At 33.5% G+C, this 24582-nt stretch overlaps 1 long non-coding RNA gene across 1 annotated transcript in view; it reads left to right on the top strand.

Annotated features, from left to right (window-relative positions):
• LOC109549823 (uncharacterized) overlaps window positions 1–24582 on the top strand; it is a 114474-nt gene that overhangs the window by 14861 nt on the left and 75031 nt on the right. The window contains exon 3 of the long non-coding RNA XR_002176177.2: window positions 8295–8353. This is a non-coding gene — a long non-coding RNA (uncharacterized lncRNA). The remainder of the gene's footprint in view (window positions 1–8294; window positions 8354–24582) is intronic.

The following is a 24582-nucleotide window of genomic DNA, read 5'->3' on the forward strand; positions in this document are numbered from 1 at the left end:
AGATAACACAGATGGAAAGGAAAAACAAAACAAATGTTCTTTTATTCAGAGAAGCCTATTTTTGCTTTATGAATGTGAACTCTTTTTGAATTTCTGACAATATAAACTATATATTTTTTTTTTCCATTTTCTATTTTCTTGAACGTTGGTTTCTTTGGCCTTTCTGTTTTCTCTCTCTTCATTGTCCTCACATATCTAGTGATAATTCATTGTCTATTCATGTAAATAATAGTGATCATTAATAATTAGTAATAATAAATTATCAGTATTGGAAACTAATGGGTTTCCTTATAGAGATCACTCTTTCTCGAGAAGGAAATGCAATTGCGAGTGGCAAAGCCCTGTTCTGATAAGTGGATAAGATATTTTTACAGTCTGTGAGCTGTATACACCACTTGGAACAGACTAAAGTGACCCAAAATACCATCTTTTTTTTTTTTATAACCCTATCCTACTTTCTAGGGGACTCCATACACAAATTCTTCATTTTGCTTTGAGGGCTGGTATTACTAGCTATACTAACCCTGTAAGCAAACCACAATAGAGCTGGTTTTGTATGAGGGGGAAGAGGATCAGCCAGTGAGTTACCATTTCAGACACCATACTGCAGACTCCAGCTAATGGCTTCTAGGAGCTGTCCAAGGCTACCTTGTTATATAAATATGCGTTTCTTCAGCAGCTCTTCTATGTCTGCTGGTTTCTCTGGCTATATTAGATGTGTTATTGATTTGAACAAAAGAGCTCTTTAATTTCCATAACTCTTTGATGCAACTGGTTGACTTTCCTGATTATTTGGGAGGCTATACATTTATTTAAATTTCATCTTTCCAGTATATCTTTTCAGTAAGAGTTTGGAACAAAAGCATTGCACCCCTTCCTTTCAATCAAATATGTGTTGGGTGTTTAGTAGTTTCTATGCATGTCCATGAATATAGGTGAAGGATTCATGGTTACTGGTACAGGTTGTTCCAGCGGAGGAGACAGAAGAGATAACAGATAATGTAGTAGACTAAACACTACAGAAGTGGTAACTGTGAGATAACATATTTAGCAAACAGAAGGAGTACTAAAACCAGCCTGGGGATTTGAGATTGTTTTTAGAAGAGATGATGCTTATGCTGAGTACTGAAGGATAGGATTTAAACAGGCAGAGAGGGCTAAGGGAAAAAAGCCCAGAGTCAAAAGCTTTAAAAAGAATATTCTAGGTGGGGGAATTCTAATACGATACAACATAATACAATACAATGTAATAAAATAACCTGTAAAACATTTGCATCTTTAACACCTACTTGCTACAATTAGAATAAAATATTTCCTGGCAAAAGGAAATGGGAATTTACAAACTGGCCGCTAGACATTCTTACTTTCTTCCTCAATATTGTTTTTAATAATATGATATTTTTGTTTTCAATAAGGCAGATTGTTAGGCCAGAGTAATGCTATAATGTACCTAAAATATTTTAATGTCAATGTCCAAATAAACACAGATCCCCTGCTCTTTTGAAAGTCATTAGGCCTTATGATAATGAAAGATAGCAGCTGATTAATTTTTTGCAGTTATGTCTCTCATTTTATGACACTCCAGATGCTTCCTTTCCCTTCGTTTAAACACTACACACAGTGCAAAGCATAAACATATTTGTTTTCCAATGTGCAATTAAAACTGCCCAAACTCTAGAGACCATAAGCAATATTATTTGACCTTGTGTGGTCTGTAGTTACAATATTCAGTAACCAAATGACAATAAAACAAATAAGAGGTTAATGAAACTGCTTTGCTTCTTTAAATTTACAGTATAGTGCTAATTAAATATGTTTGTTTCTACTTCTTTCTTTCTCATTCTGTCTCCATTTTGCCCTATATTTACATTGTCCTTCAAAGCTTCATCCAAAATTCTTTCAATTATTTTGCATTACTACCTTCATTATATGTATATGTATGTGTTTGTTTTCTTCAAGTCTACTGCTTGTTTTTTTATTCTTTTTACAGTTCCTTTCAAAGAACAGATGCTTTTAATTTTAATAAAGTCCAGTTTATTAATTTGTTCTTTTATGGGCTTTGTTTTTGGTATCATATCTTAAAATGAGTTTGTATAGCCCAAGGTCAGAAAGGTTTTCCCTTATGCATTTTAATGGAAATTTTATAGTTTAAGGTTTTACATTGATCCATGATTCATTTTGAGTTAATTTTTGTACATGGTATGAAATAAGAATCTAAGGGGCTTATTTTGTTTGTTTTACGTATGGCTGTTAAGTGTTGCAGCTACTGAAGTACTCTTTTCCCTTTTTTGTAAAACATCCGTTGCCTGTATATGTGCAAGAATAATTCTGGAATCTTTATTCTGTTTTGTTCCACTGATCTATTTAATGGTCTATATGCCGATTCTGCACTGCCTTGATTATTGTACAATTATAATAGGTATTGAAATCAGGTAGCCTTAGTCCTCCAACTTTGTTCATCTTTTACAAAATGTTTTGGCTATTCTAGGTTCTTTGCATTTCCTTGCTAATTTAAATGTAAGCATATGATTAATTTTTAAAATTAATTAATGAGTAAAGATTAACTATACATAATGTTCATCTAATACCCCAGGTAAATGCTAAGTAGAAAATAAAATGTAAAGATAAGGGCTCACCTACTTTACACTTTTTTTGAGTCACTTAAAATATTTCAAGTTAAGTACAGCTGGTAAGTTGACACAATAAATACACTGAATTGGCACCTTGTATCTAAAATGTATATGGAATTTAAATAAATGAAGGTTTCTCTTCTAGAGAGTTAGAATACCTCAGAGCTGGGAAGAATGATCTAGTTCAACTGCATCTTGAGCCTCAGGGAAGTCGGGAGGTTTGCAGAGGATTAAAACACTACTATTTATAGTAGGCAAAGTTAAGATTCATAGCAGGTGGGCCCTGATCAGTATATTTTATATTATGCTCATCTGTAGTTTCCTCAGAGATACTGAGAGGCTGTTTCCTGGGCTATCGTCCTCAATAAACTGAAACTCACTGCTAGCTAGCTAGCTTAAGTAAATCTACATTCTTGAAGAAATAAATGAACAAGCCATTACTACTGCTATATTTTACTTTATGCAATGTAACTATATCCATATCACTACTGTTAATATATAATGGAAATCTAATGTGCTTTGATCTTCGGCCATAAGGTGCATATTTTTTCATCTTCCACATCATCATCTTAATGAAGTTTATTTTACATTAAAATTCTGGTAGGCATTGCTCAATGTCCTCTGATAGACTCTATCCAGCTCTGTGAATTTGGCCAAATCATATTAGTAAATGTCTTAATTTCCATATCTAAAAATGACAGCTTTATATATGAAGGTACATATTAGGACCCCAAATATTAAATTCTATAGTATCTATTAGATATTTGAAAGCAATGGATGTGTAGAATCAGTCAGCATGTTAACAAATATCTGTATTGAAGACACAGAAACTCTGGTTCAGAAATAATTCAGGGATGCCTGAGCAAGTGGAAGAGTAGATATTGTCAAGTTGAGTGAGGATAGCAGTTATTCCTGAAATATTTGTAATTCCTATTTTAAGTTCTACATGCAAGAGAATAACACAGAGATAATGCTATTGAGTCTTCTGCATTAGGAACAAAATTGCCAACCTAGGATGCAACCAAATGATCAACCAGAGAAAGGACTGATTAAAATACACTTGCGTTGGAGATTAGGTCTCATTCTCATTGCCAGTATCTTGTTAACTCTAGAATTCATTTTGTGTTCATTTGTGTTTATTAATCTTCATAGAAGGCCATTTCTTTTTACAGAATATTTCAAGCATCCTATGAAAAAAGACAGTGTAAAATGTAATCATCCACTTTATACTATCTGGCTATGCTACCAACATTGGCAGAAGGGGGTTAATGACATTCACTTCAACCTCCAAGCATCCTTAATCATTAATCCAATAGTAACAAACATTGTCTCTGGTCCAAAGCTACTCTCCTGTAGCTGTCACCTTTCCTCCTAAACCCCTTCAAATGATCTTCAGGCAGTCCTGTGACAGCACTTCCCAAGTTATTCTCTAACATGATTTCTAGGGTGCACTTGTCACATTACTGAGAAATTTGGTAGCAAGAAATATATTTTTCTGAACAGCAAGCTCAGTAAGAATAAGATGGTTGCAGAACAACTCTCTAGATGATCATGTTTATGTTAACATGAGGAAAAGTTTGCTTTTTGTAAAATATTGTGATATTGTAATATAATTCTTGCTATGTTTTCATTGATGTCACATAACAAGAAGTTAATAAAATAATATATATGATAATAAACAAATTTAACTGCTGCAACAATGGGTTTTCACCTTGTAAATTGGTAATAACTCAAAACGTAAAAAAAATTTCACATTCATGAGCAAATTTTCTGTTTTTTTTCTCGACTGTTTTTATAATTCAACTATTTAAAAAAGTTATCAGTTCCTCAGAAGAATAGGTCAGGACCTCGACTCGGTGCTTTGTGACTGCCTGGAGGGGTGGGATAGGGAGGGGGGGGGGGGGGGGGAGGGAGGGAGACGCAAGAGGGAAGAGATATGGGAACATATGTATATGTATAACTGATTCACTTTGTTATAAAGCAGAAACTAACACACCATTGTAAAGCAATTATACCCCAATAAAGATGTTAAAAAAAAAAAAGAATAGGTCAGGACCATATCAAAGCTCTCTTTGAAATTTTGCAGTTCTTTACATATTGAGGTGTAATATGAATTGACGATACTGCAACAATTCTTAAAATGTGTTAATTCACCTTTAGACTATTGTAACTTTGTCACTAGCATCAAGCAGATTTTTAAAGACAGGTAAATCTAAATAATCCAGAGACCTCAGAATCATGAGTTGCTAGTTAAACGTGTTAATACTATTCAGATTAAAGCCTTGTTATCTGAAGAAAATGAAGTTAAAATTATGTTGTCTGCTGATTTTTTTTCCAAAAATTATACTGTAAATAGAAAATTTCAAATGTCCACATATACTTTGTAGTGATTGGACTCTGTTTGTAATTACCTTTACATGGGTAAATATCTATTTGAGGCACATAATTAAATCTTTTATAAGAAAATGTATATTCACTTTATTCTTAAAATTTCAGTAAATAATATTAAATTATAGTAGTGTTGTTTTAACTAAACATGGCCTTATTTAGTGTAGGCATTAAAATGTGCAAACCAGGAAGACCAAACTAAAGAACTGTTGAAACAAGAGATATAAATGCATCTTTAGACCCCTTCCCAGCATATTATATATAAAGTGATCAATAAGCCTTTGTTAAGTGAATGAATCTTATGAACTGTGATGTGGGAATCTAAGTTTTCAGGATGATATGCTAGCACTTTGTTCTGTCAGAGAGACAAAGATGTTACAGAGCTCTGAAGTTCTTGGAATATTATTAAGTTTCATAAAGTTAGGTAGAAATATTAGAATATGTCATCAGATTATTTTCCTAATTTGTAAACATTCAGGTCTGAGTGATCTGAACGACTGCATGTAACAATTAGGAGGACTTGGTAAAACAACTCAACATCTTCACACTGAAAAACAAATGAGTAAATGAGTAAATTATATCTATATATACCTGATCTAACTGCAAAGGAATAATGTCCCCCCAAATATCTACTGCTCTCAAACTCCTGCCTAGAAGTTGCCAGGGTTAACAGAATTTTAAAAATCACTTCATCCTCAAAAACAAAAAAGCAAAAATGTTCCTTCCAATTTACATTTCTCTTACTGAATTGTTTTTTTTTTAACACCTTTATTGGAGTATAATTGCTTTACAATGGTGTGTTAGTTTCTGCTTTATAACAAAGTGAATCAGTTATACATATACATATGTTCCCATATCTCTTCCCTCTTGCATCTCCCTCCCTCCCACCCTCCCTATCCCACCCCTCTAGGTGGTCACAAAGCACCGAGCTGATCTCCCTGTGCTATGCGGCTGCTTCCCACTAGCTATCTATTTTGCCTTTGGTAGTGTATATATGTCCATGCCACTCTCTCACTTTGTCACAGCTTACCCTTCCCCCTCCCCATATCCTCAAGTCCATTCTCTAGTAGGTCTGTGTCTTTATTCCCGTCTTACCCCAGGTTCTTCATGACCTTTTGTTTTTTCTTTCTTAGATTCCATATATATATGTGTTAGCATACGGTATTTGTTTTTCTCTTTCTGACTTACTTCACTCTGTACGACAGACTCTAGGTCCATCCACCTCACTACAGATAACTCAATTTCGTTTCTTTTTATGGCTGAGTAATATTCCATTGTATATATGTGCCACATCTTCTTTATCCATTCATCTGTCCATGGACATTTAGGTTGCTTCCATGTCCTGGCTATTGTAAATAGAGCTGCAATTTTATGTGTTAGTTTGGAATACATCAAATGGATTCTGTCCTTGGGCAAGTCACTCTGCCCCAAGGGGTGCTCCTTTGCTTACATTTGTGTTAAGGAGGAACGTAAAGTAACTGATATAAAATTATGGCAAGTATTTGGATCCAAGCAAATATACAGTTGCAAATGATTATAGGACGTCACCAGGAAAGTTTGATTGGCTATATTTTAGAATCTTCAAATTTCAAAGCAGACATCTTTATTTCATATGACCTGAAAGCTGTCAGTGCCATTTAGTATACCAAGAAGATTTCAACATCAACAGAACTCTGTTTTTAATCCCAGGTCTGTCACTTGTTTAAAAAAAGTAACTTCTTATGCTAAAAAATTTTTCTTATTAACTTACTCTGGTATTTTATTTCATTTTATTATTTTATTTATTGTATTTTAATCCAAGTAATATAGCCTTAGTTTTGTAATGAGAAAGGGAAAATATCAAAACTTGAGGTTGTTATGAAGATTAAACAATATAACTAATTAAATAATGCAGTAGGATTCAATAATACAATATATAAATATAAGCAGTCTAATTCCTACCTCATTATGACCTTTGTATCCCCAGTACCTGCCTTACTAGTACCAACAATCCAAAAATATGTATTCTTAGAAATTAACATATGAAGATGCAATAAAAATTGGAGCCTGGAGTTCCTTCCACCAAATATCCAGGGAGTCAGTCCAAATAACACAATAAGAAAAAAGAGTGTAGGTTCTTACTATATATACAATAGGTAGCTAATAAGGACCTACTATATAGCACAGCGAACTCTACTCAATACTCTGTAATGACCTATATGGGAAAAAGAATCTAAGAAGGAGTGTATATATGTATATGTATAACCGATTCACTTTGCTGTACTGTAGAAACTAACACAACATTTTAAATCAACTATACTCCAATAAAATTTTTTTTAAATAGTGTAAGTTCTACTTTCTATTGAAGATTGACAGAGAGATTATTAATTAACCTTTTAGAGGAAACTAATTCCATCTTCAAAAAATTCAGAAAAGTAACTATCAAAAGAGATATATTATTAAGCTAAAAAGGGTTTTCCTTTTTTTCTGTTTTTTTGTCAAACAGAATTTCATGAGAGATCATGTGGATTATTACTGGGTTGTCTTTAATTTAACTGCCATATTGATTCAATATAGTATTATTTACAAACTATGAATTTAGGATCCAGGATTGGCATAAGACTAAAGAGTAATCAACATAAAAGCAAGAGGTTTCCTTTTCTTATGTTTACCATACTTTATTTTAAATACTTGTCCAGTGGTCTTTTTTCCTGAGTAGTTTCTAAATATTTTTGAGATTAGCAATGACATTTTTCTATTTATACTATTTGTCTGTGCCTAGTATATACATGACATGTAGAAAGCACAGGAAATATACATTAAATTGAAAGATTAAAAATGATCATAAGAGGACATAGAGGAGGTTGAGTTCCTCTTTCACATAAGGTAGTTGAATTCAGATCTATTTAAATTATGGTTGTAGAATTTGGAGTGCTTGTCAGGTATACAAGCTAATAAATTACCCTAAAAGAAAATGCTGTGACTATCATAAGCTACACAATAAAGTATAGCCTCATGATCTTGTCTACTAAAGAAGCCTCTAGCTTTCTTACTGCTTGAAATGGGTGGACAAGAGAAAAATATTTTTCAACCTTACATGCTTTGGAACAAAAATTAAAATGACAAAATATTGTAATAACAACTATACTTCAGAGTTTCCAACTTGGGTAGAAACACAGAGTGAAGATACTTTGTAGTCATAGCCTTAGAGGTATTTGAAATATAACAGACTTTTACATTTGGTTGGACAACCAAGTTTTTATGATTACCAACATGGCATATCATAATATTTTGCAGCTACCCATCAGTGTAAAGAAAAAAGGAGATGAGGGAACCGCATGGCCACCTAATGATGGGTGAGTACCTTATATTCTGAGTAGAATGGATTTTTTTCTTCTGGTTTTATTGAAATATAATTGACATCCAACACTGTATAAGTTTAAGGTGTAGAGCATAATGGCTTGACTTACATATACTGTGAAACAATTACCACAATATGTTTAGTTAACATTCATCACCTCATATAGTTACAAAAAAGGTTTATTTTGTGTGTGTGTGATGAGAACTTTTAGGATTTACTTTCTTACCAACTTTCAAATGTACCATACAGCAGTGTTAATAGTCATCATGTTGTGTATTACATCCCTAGTATTTATTTATCCTATTTCCAGAAGTTTGTACCTTTTGACCACCTTCACCCAATTCCCCCACTCTCCACCCCTCGCCTCTGGAAACCACAAGTCTGATCTCTTTTTCTATGAGTTAGATTTCTTTAGATTCCATATCTAAAATTAAGATTATGCAGTATTTGTTTTTCTCTGTCTGACTTATTTCACTTATATAATGCTCTCAAAGCCCATCTATGTTGTCACAAAAGACAGGATGTCTTTCTTTTTAGTGGCTGAATAGCCACTATATGTATAATTGACACTTAGACAACTCAGGGGTTGGGATGGCAACCCTTTGCACATTTGAAAATCGATGTATAACATGTAGTCAGCCCTCCCTGTACTGGATTTCTCATATCTGCACTCTACATCTGTGGATTCAACCAAACTTGGATGATGTAATACATAGTATTTATTATTGAAAAAAATCTGAGTATAGATGGACGTGTAATGTTCAGACATTTGTTGTTAAATGGTCAACTGAATATACCACAAGTTCTTTATCTATTTATCTCATGATGGTCACTTACATTGTCTTTGTCTTGACCATTGTAAATAATGCTGTAAGAACATTGGGTACATATATCTTCTCAAAAAAATTTTTTTTGTTTTCTTTGGGGAAAAAACCGAGAAGTGGAATTACTGTATCATATGATAGTTCTGTTTTTAATTTTTTGAGGATCTTCTCTACTGTTTTCCATGGTAGCTATAACAGTTGACATTCACACCAACAGTACACAAACAAGGGTTCCTTTTTCTCCATATCCTTACCAGCATTTGTTATTTTCCTTTACTTGATAATAGCCATTCTAACAGGCATGAGGTTGATATTTTTCTCATTGTGTTTTGATTTTCATTTCCATGATGATTAGTGATGTTGGGCATCTTTTCATGTACTTCTTGGCGATTTTAATGTATTTTTGGGAAAATGTCTATTCAGGTGCTTTGCTCATTTTTAAATTGGATGATTTATTTGCTATTCAGTTGTGTGAGTTCTTTGTATATTTTGGGTATTAACTCCTTATCAGGTATGTGGTTTGCAAATACTTTTGCCTATTCAATAGACTGCCTTTTCACTTTGTTGATTGTTTCTCTTGCTTTGCAGGAGCTTTTTAGTTTGATGTAGTCTCATTTGTTTACTTTTATTTTGTTGCTTTTGCTGTAGGTGTCATATCCAAAAATTTATTACCAAGACCCATGTCAAGAAACTTTTTCTCTAAGTTTTCTTCTAGGAATTGCTTGGTTTCAGGTCTTATATTTCCGAGTCTTTAATCCATTTCAAGTTAAGTTTTGTGAGTGGTGAAAGATAGTGGTCTATAGTCAGTCTTTCACATGTGAATATCCTATTTTTCCAGCGCCATTTATTGAAGAGGCTCTTTTCTCCTTTGAGTATTCTTGACTCCTTTGTCAAATATTAGTTGGCCACATATGCAGGAATTTATTTACAGGCTCTCAATTCTGTTACATTGGTCTATGTGTCTGTTTTGATGTCAGTGCCATACTCTTTCGATTACTATAGCTCTGTAATATAGTTTGAATTTCAGGTATGGTGATGTTTCCAGCTATGTTCTTTATTCTCAATATTGCTTTGTATAATCAGGGTCATTTGTGGTTCTACACAAATTCTAAGTTTTTTTTCTAGTTCTTTAAAAAAATGTTTTTGGAATCTTGATAGGATTTTCAATAAATCTGCTGATGGCTTGAAAAGAATGTCTTAAGAAGAAAGCCATTTCATGCAAATGTAAACTGGAAAATTTTAAGAATTTCAACGAAACTTTAATTTTTAAGTTTTTCAACTTGAGTACTAAGGAATCAGGGTGCTAGGCACTAATAGAAGTATTCTTGTTATTTTGAAATATTATAATTCAAATAGAACACCTGTTGCATTTTCTGCAAATAGGATGAATTATACAAGAAACATTCATTTCTCTTCAGAAAAAAATGACTTTTCCAGAACAATGCTTTTAAGAATCAAGTCCACAGTGGTATAAATGGAAAATATTTAGATGTGTTCCCATGTACTTAAGGAGGTATATTTCTTTGAAGAAACAGACTTCATAATACTAAGGAAAAGGAAAATAATTCAGATTTCCTTTTTATATTTTCTTATTATCCCTAAATGAGTGAACTATTTCACTATTTTGTTTCTATTAATTTTTTAAGCTTTTTGTTTTGGGATAGTTGTAGCATCACATGAGCTATAAGAAATAACACAGAGAGGGCCCTATACTATAAATCACAATAAGAATATTGGCATTTTAGAAATCCTTTGACCTTACTCAAGTCCACCAGTTTTACATGTGTTAATTGTGTGTGTTCGTGTGTAGTGCTATGCTATTTTATTACATTTACATTTATGTGCCCAGCATGTAAGTCAAGATACAGAACAGTTTCATCACAAGGATCACACATGTTGCTTTCTTATAATCACAGACGCCTGTCTCCACCACCACCTCCAACCCTCTTACCTCTATAATTTTGTCATTTCAAGAATGCTATATAAGCAGAATCAAATAGCATGTAACATTTTGAAGACTGCCTTTTTACTCAGACTGAATCTACCCAGGCTGTTATGTGTATCAGTAGTCTCTCTTGATGAGTAGGATTTAAAGACGTGGATGTAACACTCTTTATTTAACCATTCACCCTTTATTTTTTCTTAACTAATTAATTAATATATTTATTTTTGGCTGTGTTGGGTCTTCATTGCTGTGCACAGGCTTTCTCTAGTTGCAGCAAGCAGAGGCTACTGTTCGTTGTTGTGCATGGGCTTCTCATTGTGGTGGCTTCTCTTTGTTGTAGAGCATGAGCTCTAGGTGCACAGGCTTCAGTAGTTGTGGCACATGGGCTCAGTAGTTGTAGCTCTCAGGCTCTAGAGCACAGTCTCAGTAGTTGCAGCACATGGGTTTAGTTGCTCCGCGGCATTTGGGATCTTCCTGGACCAGGGCTCGAACCCGTGTCCCCTGAATTGGCAGGCAGATTCTTAACCACTGTGACACCAAGGAAGTCCCCATTCACCATTTAAACATTCCAGTTTGTGATTCTTACAAATGGAGCTGCTATAAACATTTGTTGACAAATTTTGCATGAACATAATATTTCACTTGTTAGAAATAAATGCCCAGCAGTGCTATTGCTGGATCACATGGAAAGTGCATGTTTAGATTTTTTTTTTTAAAGAAACTGCAACCTGTATTTTATAGTGACTGGACAATTTTACATTCCTTGAAGCATTTCATGAATGATCCATTTTCTCCACATCTTTACCACCATGTGGTATTTCCACAATTTTTTTTTCAATTTTAGTTATTTTGGTAGGAGGTACTGATACCCAATTTTTGGTCTTAATTTGAATTTCCTTTATGGAAAATGATGTTGAACATATTTTTATGGGCTTATTTTCCATCCATGTAGCCTCCTCAGTGAAATGTTTGTTCATTTATTTTACCCATATTTTTCATCATATTTTTGGTTTGGTTTTGTTTTGTTTTTACTAAGTTTTGAGAGTCTTTATACATTCTAGATGCAATTCCTTTGTCAAAATGTGCTTTGAAAATACTTTTTTCCAGTACCTTGTTTATCCTTTTATTTTCTTCACAGGGTCTTTAACAAGGCAAAACTTTGTTGTTGTTTTTTTTTCATTTTGACATAGTTTAATTTGTCAACTTTTCAGCTTTTGGATTGTGCTTTTAATTTCAATTCTAAGAACTTTTCACCTAGCCTTAGGTCCAAAAGATTTTTCTCCAGTTTTTATTTAAACATTTTATAGTCCTACATTTTAGATTAAATTGTTATTTAAATTATATACAGGCATAAAATTTAAGTTGAGACTAATTTAGACACCCAATTGCTTCAGCATCATTTGTTGAAAAGGTGCTCCTTCCCTTATTAAATTGCTTTGGTACCCTTATAAAAAAAAGTCAGTTGGACAAATATATGTTGGTCAACTTCTGGGTTCTCTATTTTTTTTTCCTCTGGTCTTTTTGTCTGTTTCACCAGTAGTAGCACATTGTCTTGGCTGCTGTAGTTGTCTAATAGGCCTTGATGTTGGGTAGAGAAATTTCTCCATTACATTCTTCTTTTTTCAAAATTATTTGAATAATTCTAGGACCTATACCTCTCACACAAGTTTTAAAATAAGCTTGTCTGTGTCTAAAAATATATTGCTAAGATTCTGGTGGAAATTGCATTAAACAAATGGATCAGCTTGGAAATAATTAAGATTATTACTCTGTTAAATCTTCTAATCCATGAACACAGTGTTTCTCTCCATTGATTTAGAGCTTCTTTGATTTCTTTAATTTACATTTTGAAATGTTCATGTTACGGATGCTGTACCTGTTTTCTTAAATTTATACCCATGCCATTTTCTTCAGAGGAATTGTAGATATTTTTACATGTTTAATTTTGGTTTCCATGAGATTGTTATTAGTCTGTAGAAAGGCAATTAATTTTTGCATTTTGATAAATTGTCTGGCAAACTTGCCAAACTTACTTATTACTTTTAAGAATTTTTTTTGGTAGATTTTGGAATTTTCTAATGAGACAACAATATCACATGCATGTGCAGATTTTTTAAATCAGTACTTTCCAATATATATGCCTTTTCTTTTACTTGCCTTAGTTCAGTAAATAGAACTTCCGTATTATGTTGAAGGTATTGTTGAGAGTAGATGTCCTAGAATGAGTCCAATCATAGAAAATGTTTAGCATCTCACCATTAAATATGATGTTCACTGTAGATAATCCTATTAACTTTGAGAAATTCTCCTTTATTCTTAGTTTGCTGAGGGTTTTTTTTTAATAAATGGGTATTGATTTTGTCAAATTTTTTGTTTCAGTTAATTATGATCACATGATTTTTCTTCTATATCCTATTAATATGGTTGAATACACTGATCAATTTTTGAATATTGAACTAGTCTTGCATACCTGGAAGAAACTCCATTTATTCATAGTATATATATATTTTATACATTACTGGATTTGATTTGGTAATATTGTCTTGAGGATTTTTGCATCTACGTTCCTGAGAGATATTGTCCTGTAGCTTTCCTTTTTGCACTATCTTTGTCTGATTATAGAATCAGGATAATAGTAATTTCATCAAATGAGTTGGAAAGAGTTTCCTACTGACCTATTTTCTGGAAAAGTTTTTGTAAAATTTATGGTTACTCTTTAAATGTGTGCATGATTCTCTAGTGAAAGCATGTGAGCCGAGGTATATGTATCTGGAAGATTTTAAATTAGAAATTTAACTTCTTTAGAGATAATGAGTCTAGTCAGAATGTCTATTTCCTTTTGATTAATTTTGTGAATTTGTGATTTTCAAGGAATGGAAATGGCTTAGGATCTGTTATTATATCCCCATTCCCTTCCTAATTTGAGAGTTATTACTTCATTCTTATGTTTGTTAGTCTTTCTCAAGGTTTATCAACTTTATCGACTTTTACTAAATAACAAACCTTTGACACATTGATTTTTCTCTATTTCAGGTTTAATTTTTTGACATCTTTTCTTTTCTTATCCCTACATTGCATTTATTTTGTTCTTTTTCTAGTCTCTTGAAGTAGGAGATTAGATTACTGATTTAAGATATTTCCTCTTTTTCTAACATAAGTGTTATAAATTTCCTTCTGAGAAATGATATACCTGTGTCCTACATATATTGATATCTTGTATTTTCACTCAGTTCTATGTATTTTTGTCACTAACTTTGCAACTCTTTCTTTGACTGGTAGATTATTTTAAAATGTATGATTTATTTTCCATGTGTTTGGAGATTTTCCTGCTGTATTTCTATTATTTTTTTCCCCTAATTTGATTTTACTGTGGTCAGAAATCAGAATCTATCTATCTGCAATTTATTGAAATTGGTTAAGGTTTGTTTTGTGATTAAGACATGCTCTATCTTGGATAAATTTTGAGAGGGGTGTTGAAGTCTCCAAGTATAATTCTTGATTCATCTATTTATCCTTTCAGTTTTATCTGTTTTTGCTTCATGTATCTTTCAGTCTGCTGTTCAGTGCATATTCATTTAAAATTACTGTATCACTTTGATAGATTGACTCATTCATCACTGTAAAATGTACCTCCCTATCCTTGGTAATATTTTTTTGTTATGAAGTAAATTTTATCTCATATTAACATGGCCACTCCTGCTTATTTTATTTTTTAATTTTTTTTATTTTTGGCTGTGTTGGGTCTCCATTTCTGTGCGAGGGCTTTCTCTAGTTGAGGCGAGCAGGGGCCACTCTTCACTGGGGTGCGTTGGCCTTTCACTGTCGAGGCCTCTCTTGTTGCGGAGCACAGGCTCCAGACGCACAGGCTCGGTAGTTGTGGCTCACGGGCCTAGTTGCTCCGTGGCATGTGGGATCTTCCCGGACCAGGGCTCGAACCCATGTCCCCTGCATTGGTAGGCAGATTCTCAACCACTGCACCACCAGGGAGGCCCCCCTGCTTACTTTTGATTAATGATTTTATAGTATTTTTTTGCCAGTATTTTCACCCTACTTATACCAATATCCTTAAAATGAGTTTCTTGTATAAAGTGTGTAATTAGGTCATGTGCTTTTTCCACCTGATCTCTATCTTTTAATCAATATATTTAAACAGTTTACATTTAATGTTATTATGCTATGTTAAATTTTAATTCTGCTGTTTTATGTTTTGTTTTCTGCTTAGTACCTCTGTGTTTTTGTTTCTGTGTTTTCTATTTCCTATTTCTCTGTAGGTCACTTAAATATTTTTTTGGAATTTCATTTTTATTTATCTCCAGTATTCTTGAATATATCTCCTTACATAGCTTTTTAGTGCTTCTGCTAGTATTATGTTATATATAAATAATTTAGCACATCTACAATGTTGACATTTTACCAATTTGACTGAAGTATAGAAAACTTACCTTCTTTTATTCCTCTTTGCCCTCTCCATTTATTAAAAAAAATGGCTTAAATATTTTCTGTACATATTTAGATAATATTAGATGGTATTAAAATTTTTGCTTCAAACATGATTTAAAAATCTCAAGAAAAGGAAAATGTATTGCCCATATACATAATTTTTTCTATTTTCATTGCTATTTCTTCCTTCCTAACGTTACAAAGTTTATTCTTTTAATATTTCCATTGTGTTTGTGGAACTCCTTTTAGAAATTTTTTAGGGCAGGCCTGTTCACTCATACCCAAATGCTATTTTTCTAAGTATAAAATTCTGATTTGACAGTTCTTTTCTTTCAGCACTTATAAAAATGTGTTTACTTCCTTCTGATATATATAATTTCTTTTTTAAATTTTACTTTATTGAAATATAGTTGATTTACAGTGTTGTGTATTTTCTGCTCTACAGCAGTTATTCAAGTATACATATATATATATATATATATATATATATATATATATATATATATATATATATTCTTTCTCATATTCTTTTCCATTATAGTTTATAGGATATTGAATGTAATCCCTGTGCTACACTGTAGGACCTTGTTGTTTCTGGTATCTATAATTTCTGATGTGAAATTAGGCCAGATCTGAATTTTTTTCATCTCAATAAATAAATGGTTGTTTCTCTTTAGCTGCTTTCAAGACTTTTTCTTTGTCTTCAGTTTTCATAAGATTGGCTATGACATGTCTTGTAATTTATTTCTCTTGGTTTATCCTGTTCTAATTTTAGGTTTATGTCTTTTGCCAAATTATGGAAAATCAGCAGTTATTTCTTCAAATATTTTTTAGCCTACTCTTCTGTGAATCAGCTGCTGTGATTGAGATAGACATAGATGTAGATATAGAGATTATAGTACCACAGGTCCCTGAAGCTCTTGTCATTTTTCTCTATTTTCTCTCTCTTATTCAGATTGTATAATTCTATTATTCTAGCTGCATGCTCATTGACTTTTTATTCTTTCCATTTTGCTCCTTAGTCCATCCATTTAGTAATTGTTGTTGCATTTTTCACTACTAAAATCCAATTTATTCTTTTTTAAAAATTTCGAGTTAAATTCATATACCATAAAATCCACCATTTAACCATGTTATATTGTGCAATTCAGTGATTTTAGTACATTCACATGTTGCGTGTTCATCAATGCTATCTGATTCCTGAGCATTTTCATGACCCTTTTGTTAACTATAATTTATAGTAAGAAATATATATTTGATCTTTGTCCCCATCTATGGCACACAGCTCCTAAAATGCTTGGAATTTTCTAAGTGATGAGAGTGATAAAGGTATCTTTGTTAGTTTGATGAGGTTATATTTGGAACACACCTAAGGGGCTGATTTTCTTTGAAGCCAAGCATGTGGTTAGAGAGTTGGAACTTTCAGTTCCCCAAACCCTCCCACCCCACCTCGAGGGAAGGGAGAAGGGCTAGAGATTGAATCAACTGCCAATGGCCAGTGATTTAATCAACCATGCCTGAGTAATGAAATCTCCTTTAAAATATAAAAGAACAAGGTTCAAAGACCTTCTGGATTGATGAACACATGGAGATTCAGAGAGAGGGGCATACTTTGAGAGGGCATGGGAGCTCTATGCCCTTTCCCATACCTTGACCTATGAATCTATTCCATCTGGCTTTTCCAGATGGAAACTAAAATGTTTCTCTGAGTTCTGTGAGTTGCTCTAGCAAATTAATCTTACTGACAAGGGGGTCGAAGGAACCTCTTACTTACAACCCATTGGTCAGAAACACAGGTAACAACTTGAACTTGCAATTGGTGTCTGAAATGAAGGGAAGCTTTTGTGGGACTGAGCCCTTAACCTGTGGAATCTGATGCTATCTCCAGGTAGACAGTGTCAGAATTGGTTCAAATTCTGGGATACTCAGCTGGTATTGAAGAGTTTTTGGTGGTGGTGAGAAGGCAAGGGGAAACCCCTCTAACACATTGGAATTGGGTCCAGAACGTAAATAGCCCCAAAAGAAAACCTACACCTCCCATTATCCCTTGAATAACCAATAATCTATTTTCTGTCTCCATGAATTTGTGTAATCTTGATATTTCAGCTAAATAGACTCATACAATATGCAGCCTTTTCTTTCTAGCTTATTTCATTTGGCATAATGTTTTCTACATTCATTCGTGTTGTAGCATGTATCCATACTCCACTCCTTTTTATGGTAGGATAATATTTCAATGTATGGATATACCACATTTGTTTATCTGTTCATCAGCTGATGGACATTTGCATTTTTTCCACCTTTTGACTATTATAAATAATGCTGTTATGAACATCAGTGTATAAATATTTGAGTGGACATATATTTTAATTCTCTTGGGTAAAGACCTAGAAGCAGAATTGTTGGGTCTTATACTAATTCTGTTTTACTTTTGAGGAAATACCAAACCATTTGCTACACTGTTGAATCATTCTACATTCCTGCAAGCAATCTATGAGGGTTCTAACTTCTCTACATCCTTACCAACAATTGTTATCATTATTTTTATAGTCATCCTGGACAGAGTGAAATAGTGTCTAATTACAAATTTGATTTGGATTTTCCTATTCATGATGATGAGCATCTTTTCCTGTGTTTACAGAGAAGGGTTGGTGCTGACTCTTCTTTAAATAATTGATAGAATTCACCAGTGACACCATCTAGTCCTGGCCTTTTCTTTGATTGGAGGTATTTAATTAATAATTCAGTCTCTTTTTATATATTCATATTATCTATGACTGTATGAATCTGCTTGGATATTTTGTGTATCTCTAGGAATTTGTCCATTTCATTTGTTAGTTAGTGTGCTTGATGGTGCCCCACAGGTCTCTTAGAATGTGTTCACTTATCTTCATTCATATCTTTTCTGTTCCTCATATCAGATATAATTTGAAATAATTTATCTTGAAGTTCACTAAATCTTTATTCTGCCTGCTCATATCTTCTATTGAACTCTGAGTGAATCTTTTATTCTAGTTATTGTACTTCCCAGCTCTATTTTATATATATGTATACTTATATTTGTATTCATGTATAAATCCTTTTTAGAATTTCTGTCTTCTTATTGATAGTTTCTATTTGGGGAGACATTATTCTCATGGTCTCTTTTAGTTGTTTAGACATGGTTTCCATTAATTCTTTGAAGACAGTTAAGTGTGTTTTAAATTTTTTACTAGTAAGCCTAATGTCTCAGCTTCTTCATAAATAGTTTCTATTGATTGTTTTATTTCCTGTATATAGACCATGCAACAATAGAACCTCAGGGTTCTGTTGTTGCTGAAAATTGAACTTTTTGAATATTACAGTGTATAAACTCTGGTAATCATATTTTCCTTCCTCCTTTTCATAGCTTATTGTTACTGTTTGTTGGAGTTGTTGCTATTTGTTTGTTTAGTGGCTTTCCTGAACTAATTTTACAAAGTCTATATTTCTGTCATTTGTAACCTCTGGAGTTTCTATTTTATTAATCTTAGTGATCAGCTAATGAATAGAAAAAAGATTTTAAATTTCTGAGACCAAAATATCTCCCAGTCTTTTAATAAGAGTTCTATGTATTTGAGCACACTTTCAACACACAGTGAGGCAGTTTACAACTCTCTCTTAACCTTCACTTCCTCATTGTACAACACCTCAGGGTCATTCAAGGAGATAGCAGCCAGCAATGATGCTAAAGCTGAGGATCTTACTAATGTGAAAGACATCTATGAATACATATATCTAGGTGGATAGCATGTATAAATAAATACAGAATTAGGTTTTCTGCAAGGACAGGAACCAACTGTTAGCGATCATTTCCTCTGGGTGGTGTTTTGAGGTGACTTAAACTTTCTTTTTGGCTTTTTTATTGTTTAAATTTAACAACAAAACAAATAAAATATTTAACAATGAATAATATATTCTTTTGAGACAAATAATTTTTTAAGTTATCGTTTAAATTTGTTTTCATCACTTAGACACCCTTCTCCACTCTGGTTATAAAACAATGAGTTTTAATGTTTTGTATGAGCAGATAATTCTTATAAGGATTTATCAGGAGATACATTAGTACACTGTGTTATGATGAGGGGAGAATATGAGAAGTTACTTTGGTTTACAGGATAATTGGCTAAGCTTCTTCCAATCTAAAAACTCCAGTGAGTTTTGAAAAACTTTAAAAAAGGGTGTGAAGGAGTACCTGAGTTAAAGTGTAACATTTATATAATTTACCCAGTATTGCACATCACTAGTTAGAAGGCAGCTCTAAGGACAAATAAAAATAATATTTTGTATAAAACTACAAATTTTAATGTGTGGAATGCCTTCAGAATTATTTCCCTAAATCTAATTGTATTGTATATGTGTGCACCCAAAGAAGAAAATCTCTTTTATTCCAAAGTCACACATAGTAATTTAACAGTCTACAATTGACATGATAAAACCACTTAGAATAGTCAAGAATATTGCATATAATGTAAATTCTTAGCATAATGAGTACTTACAATAAAATTATTCAAGCAAGCTATTGGTCAGATCTTACTAGGAGAACACCTATCTATTTAGAAATATTTTAAAGTAACAATACAGAGCATGCCACTGTTTCCCTACGCTGACAACAACAAAGAAAGAAAGATCATCTTCCTTTTTCCTTGAGATTTTATTTTATTTTATTGGCATACAGTTGCTTTACAATGTTGTGTTAGTTTCTGCTGGACAATGAAGTGAATCAGCTGTATGTATACATATATCCCCTCCCTCTTGGACCTCCCTCTCACTCCTCCCCCCATCCCACCCTTCTAGGTCATCACAGAGCACCAAGCTGAGCTCCCTGTGCTTTACAGCAAGTTCCCACTAGCTATATATTTTACACATGGTAGTGTATATATGTCAATTCTAATTTCCCCATTCATCCCACCCTCCCCTTCCCGCACTGTGTCCACATGTCTGTATAAAAGATATGGCTATGGAAAGTAAGAAGAAGAAAACAGTGTACAACTTCTAAAAAACTGTTAGGAGTATAGATATATTTGATATTCTTCAGAATTGAAGTGTTGTGACAATCATGAATTTTAATCACCTGAAATAGACAATTCAAATAAGAATGTTAAATTATTTGAGCAAATGTTTTGGGGAAAGATTAGGAGCGTGGGACATTGGAATCTATTTTCATCAAAACAAAAACAGGTATTTATACAATCTTCAAACTCTAGGAGATGTGTACCAGCTAACGGTTTAACTTAAACTTGCTATAGGAAACTATCTTGAAACTGAGTATGGGACTGATTTATGTTTCTTTTAGATAAAATTATTTGATTCCAGGACAAAATAGAATGTTTATTTACTGATGAAAAATAGGCACCATCACAAACAAAATTCACCAGGTCTCTGAACTCACTCATAGGCACATAAATACCACCTGTGATTAATATAAAGCTGAAACATCTCTGAATGTACCTAGGTCAAAATGTGTAGCAGACATGGTTGCCAAAGGGTTTCACTGTTAATTCATGTAAATTAATATAATCATTCTGAGGGAGAAAAATAGTGGCCTATTGCTTTTTTCATGAAGGTCAAAGCAGACCACTTTCTACATAAAGAATAATGCTGGGACTTCCCTGGTAATGCAATGGTTAAGAATCCACCTGCCAGTGCAGGGGACATAGGTTTGAACTCTGGTCTGGGAAGATCCCACATGCCACGGAACAACTAAGCCCATGTGCCACAACTACTGAGCCTGTGCTCTAGAGTCCGCAAGCCACAACTACTGAGCCCTTTTGCCACAACTACTGAAGCCTGCACACCTAGAGCCCGTGTGCTCTGCAACAAGAGAAGCCACTGCAATGAGAAGCCCACACATTGCAATGAAGAGTAGCCCCTGCTCGCCACAGCTAGAGAAAGTTCATGCGCAGCAACAAAGACCCAACACAGCCATAAAGAAATTTATTTATTAAAAAAAAGAATAATGCTAATCAATAATAGTGATGTAACTCTGACACAGACTGGGAGAAGAACTAAGAACTAGTTGAGGTTTTAACGGTTAATTGGAAGGATCACAACAAAAGCTGAACATCTGCACAGTGGTTTTTTTTTACAGTTTTATTGAGATAATTGACATACAGCACTGTATAAGGTATACAGCATAATGACTTTTAACATATGTATACCGCAAATGACTATTATAAGTTTAGTTAACATACATCACCTTACATAGTTACAAAACAGGTTTTTCCCTGTGGTGAGAATTTTTAGGATTTACTCTCAGAAACTTTAAATATGCCATACAGCAGTGTTAATTATAGTCCTCAGTTTGTACATCCCATCCGCAGTACTTATTTATCTTATAACAGGAAGTTTGTACGTTTTGACCACCTTCACCAAATTTCCCCACAACCGCCACTCCCAGGCTTTGGCAAACACACGTATCTCTTTTATTATAAACTTGGTTGTTTTAGATTCCACATCTAAGTGAGATCATACAGTATTTGTCTTCCTCTGTCTTATTTCACTTACATAATGCCCTCAAAGTCTATTCATGTTGTCACAAATAGCAGGATTTCCTTATTAATGCTGCAATGAACATGGAAATGTAGAATCTCTATGAGATCTTTATTTCAGTATCTTTGGATATATATCCAGAAGTGGGATTGCTGGATCATATGTTCTATTGTTAATTTCTATTGTTAATTATGGAACCTCCATACTGTTTTCCGTAATGGTTGAACCAATTGACATTCCTACCAGTGGTGCATGGGAGTTCCCTTTTCTCCATATTCTCACCAATATTTGTAATCTCTCATGTTTTAATGATAGCAATTCTAACATGAAGTAATATCTTATTGTGGTTTTCATTTGTATTTCACTAATGATCAGTGATGTTGAGTAAGTTTTTCATGTACCTGTTGGCCATTTTTGTCTTCTTTGGAACAATGTCTATTCAGGTCCCCTGCCCATTTTTTTCTTTAGATTATTTGTCTTTTGCTATTCATTTCTATGAGTTTTGTAATATAGTTTGGCTATTAATCCCTCATCAGATATGATTTGCAAATATTTTCTTTTATTCCATAGGTTGCTTTTCTTTTTTTTAATTTTTTTCTTTTTTCTTAAAAGAATGTAAAATTGCTTTACAATGTTGTGCTAGTTTCTGCTGTACAATGAAGTGAATCAGCTATATGTATATTTATATTCCCTCTCTCCCAGACCTCCCTCCCACCACCTCATCCCACCCATCTAGGTCATCACAGAGCACTGAGCTGAGCTCCCTTTGCTATCAGCATGTTCCCACCAGCTATCTATTTTACACATGGCAGTGTGTTTATGTCAAACCTAATCCCCCAATTCGTCCCACCCTCCCATTCCCCGACTGTGTCCACATGTCCATTATCTACATCTAAGTCTCTATTTCTGCCCTAGAACTAGGTTCATCTGTACCATTTCTCTAGATTCCACATATATGCATTAATGTATGATATTTGTTTTTCTCTTTCTGGATTACTTCACTCTGTATGAGAGACTCTAGGTCCATCCACACCTCTACAAATGACCCAATTTCATTCCTTTTTATGGCTGAGTAATATTCCATTGTATATATGTACCACATCTTCTTTATCCATTCATCTATTGTTGGACATTTAGGTTGTTTCCATGTCCTGGCTGTTGTAAATAGTGCTGCAATGAACATTGGGGTATATGTGTACTTTTGAATTATGGCTTTCTCAGGGTATAAACCCAGCAGTGGGATTGCTGGGTTGTATGGTAGTTCTATTTTTAGTTTTTCCAGGAAGCTCCATACTGTTCTCCATAGTGTCTGTATCAATTTACATTCCCACCAACAGTACAAGAGTGTTCCCTTTTCTCCATGCTCTCTCCAGCATTTATTGTTTGTAGATTGTTTGATGATGGCCATTCTGCTGCGTGTGTGATGATACCTCATTGTAGTTTTGATTTGCATTTCTCTAATAATTAGTGATGTTGAGCATCTTTTCAGATGCCTCTTGGCCATCTGTATGTCTTCTTTGGTGAAATGTCTATTTAAGTCTTCCATCCATTTTTTAATTGGATTGTTTGGGTTTTTTTGATATTGAGCTCCATGAGCTGTTTGTATATTTTGGAGATTGATCCTTTGTCCATTGCTTCATTTGCAACTATTTTCTCCCATTTTGATGGTTGTCTTTCCATCCTGTTTATGGTTTCCTTTGCTGTGCAAAAGCTTTTAAATTTCATTAGGTCCCATTTGTTTATTTTTGTTTTTATTTCCATTTCTCTAGGAGGTGGGTCAAAAAAGATCTTTCTGTGGTTTATGTCAAAGAGTGTTTATTCTATGTTTTCCTCTAAGAGTTTATAGTGTCTAGTCTTACATTTAGGTCTTTAATCCATTTTGAGTTTACTTTTGTGTATGGTGTTAGGTATTGTTCTAGATTCTTTTATGTGTAGCTGGCCAGTTCCCAGCACCATTTATTGAAGAGACTGTTTTATCTCCATTGTATGTTCTTGCCTCCTTTGTCATAAATTAGGTGACCATATGTGTGTGGGATTATCTCTGGGCTTTCTATACTGTACCATTGATCTATATTTCTGTATTTGTGCCAGTACCATATTGTCTTGATTACTTTAGCTTTGTAGTATGGTTTGAAGTTGGGGAGCCTGATTCTTCCAGCTCCAGTTTTCTTTCTCAAGATTTCTTTGGCTATTTGGGATCTTTTGTATTTCCATACAAATTGTAAAAATTTTGTTCTAAATCTGTGAAGAATGCCACTGATAATTTGATAGGGATTTCAGTGAATCTGTAGATTGTTTTGGGTAGTATAGTCATTTTCACTATATTGATTCTTCCAATCCAAGAACATGGAATATCTCTCCATCTGTTTTTGTCATCTTTGATTTCTTTCATTGGTGTTTAATAGTTTTCTGAGTACACGTCTTTTGCCTCCTTAGGTAGGTTTATTCCTAGGTATTTTATTCTTTTTGTTGCGATGGTAAATGGGATTATTTCCTTAATTTCTG

Source organism: Tursiops truncatus, chromosome 6 (genome assembly GCF_011762595.2).
Source record: "Tursiops truncatus isolate mTurTru1 chromosome 6, mTurTru1.mat.Y, whole genome shotgun sequence".
In the NCBI taxonomy this organism is placed as follows: domain Eukaryota; kingdom Metazoa; phylum Chordata; class Mammalia; order Artiodactyla; family Delphinidae; genus Tursiops; species Tursiops truncatus.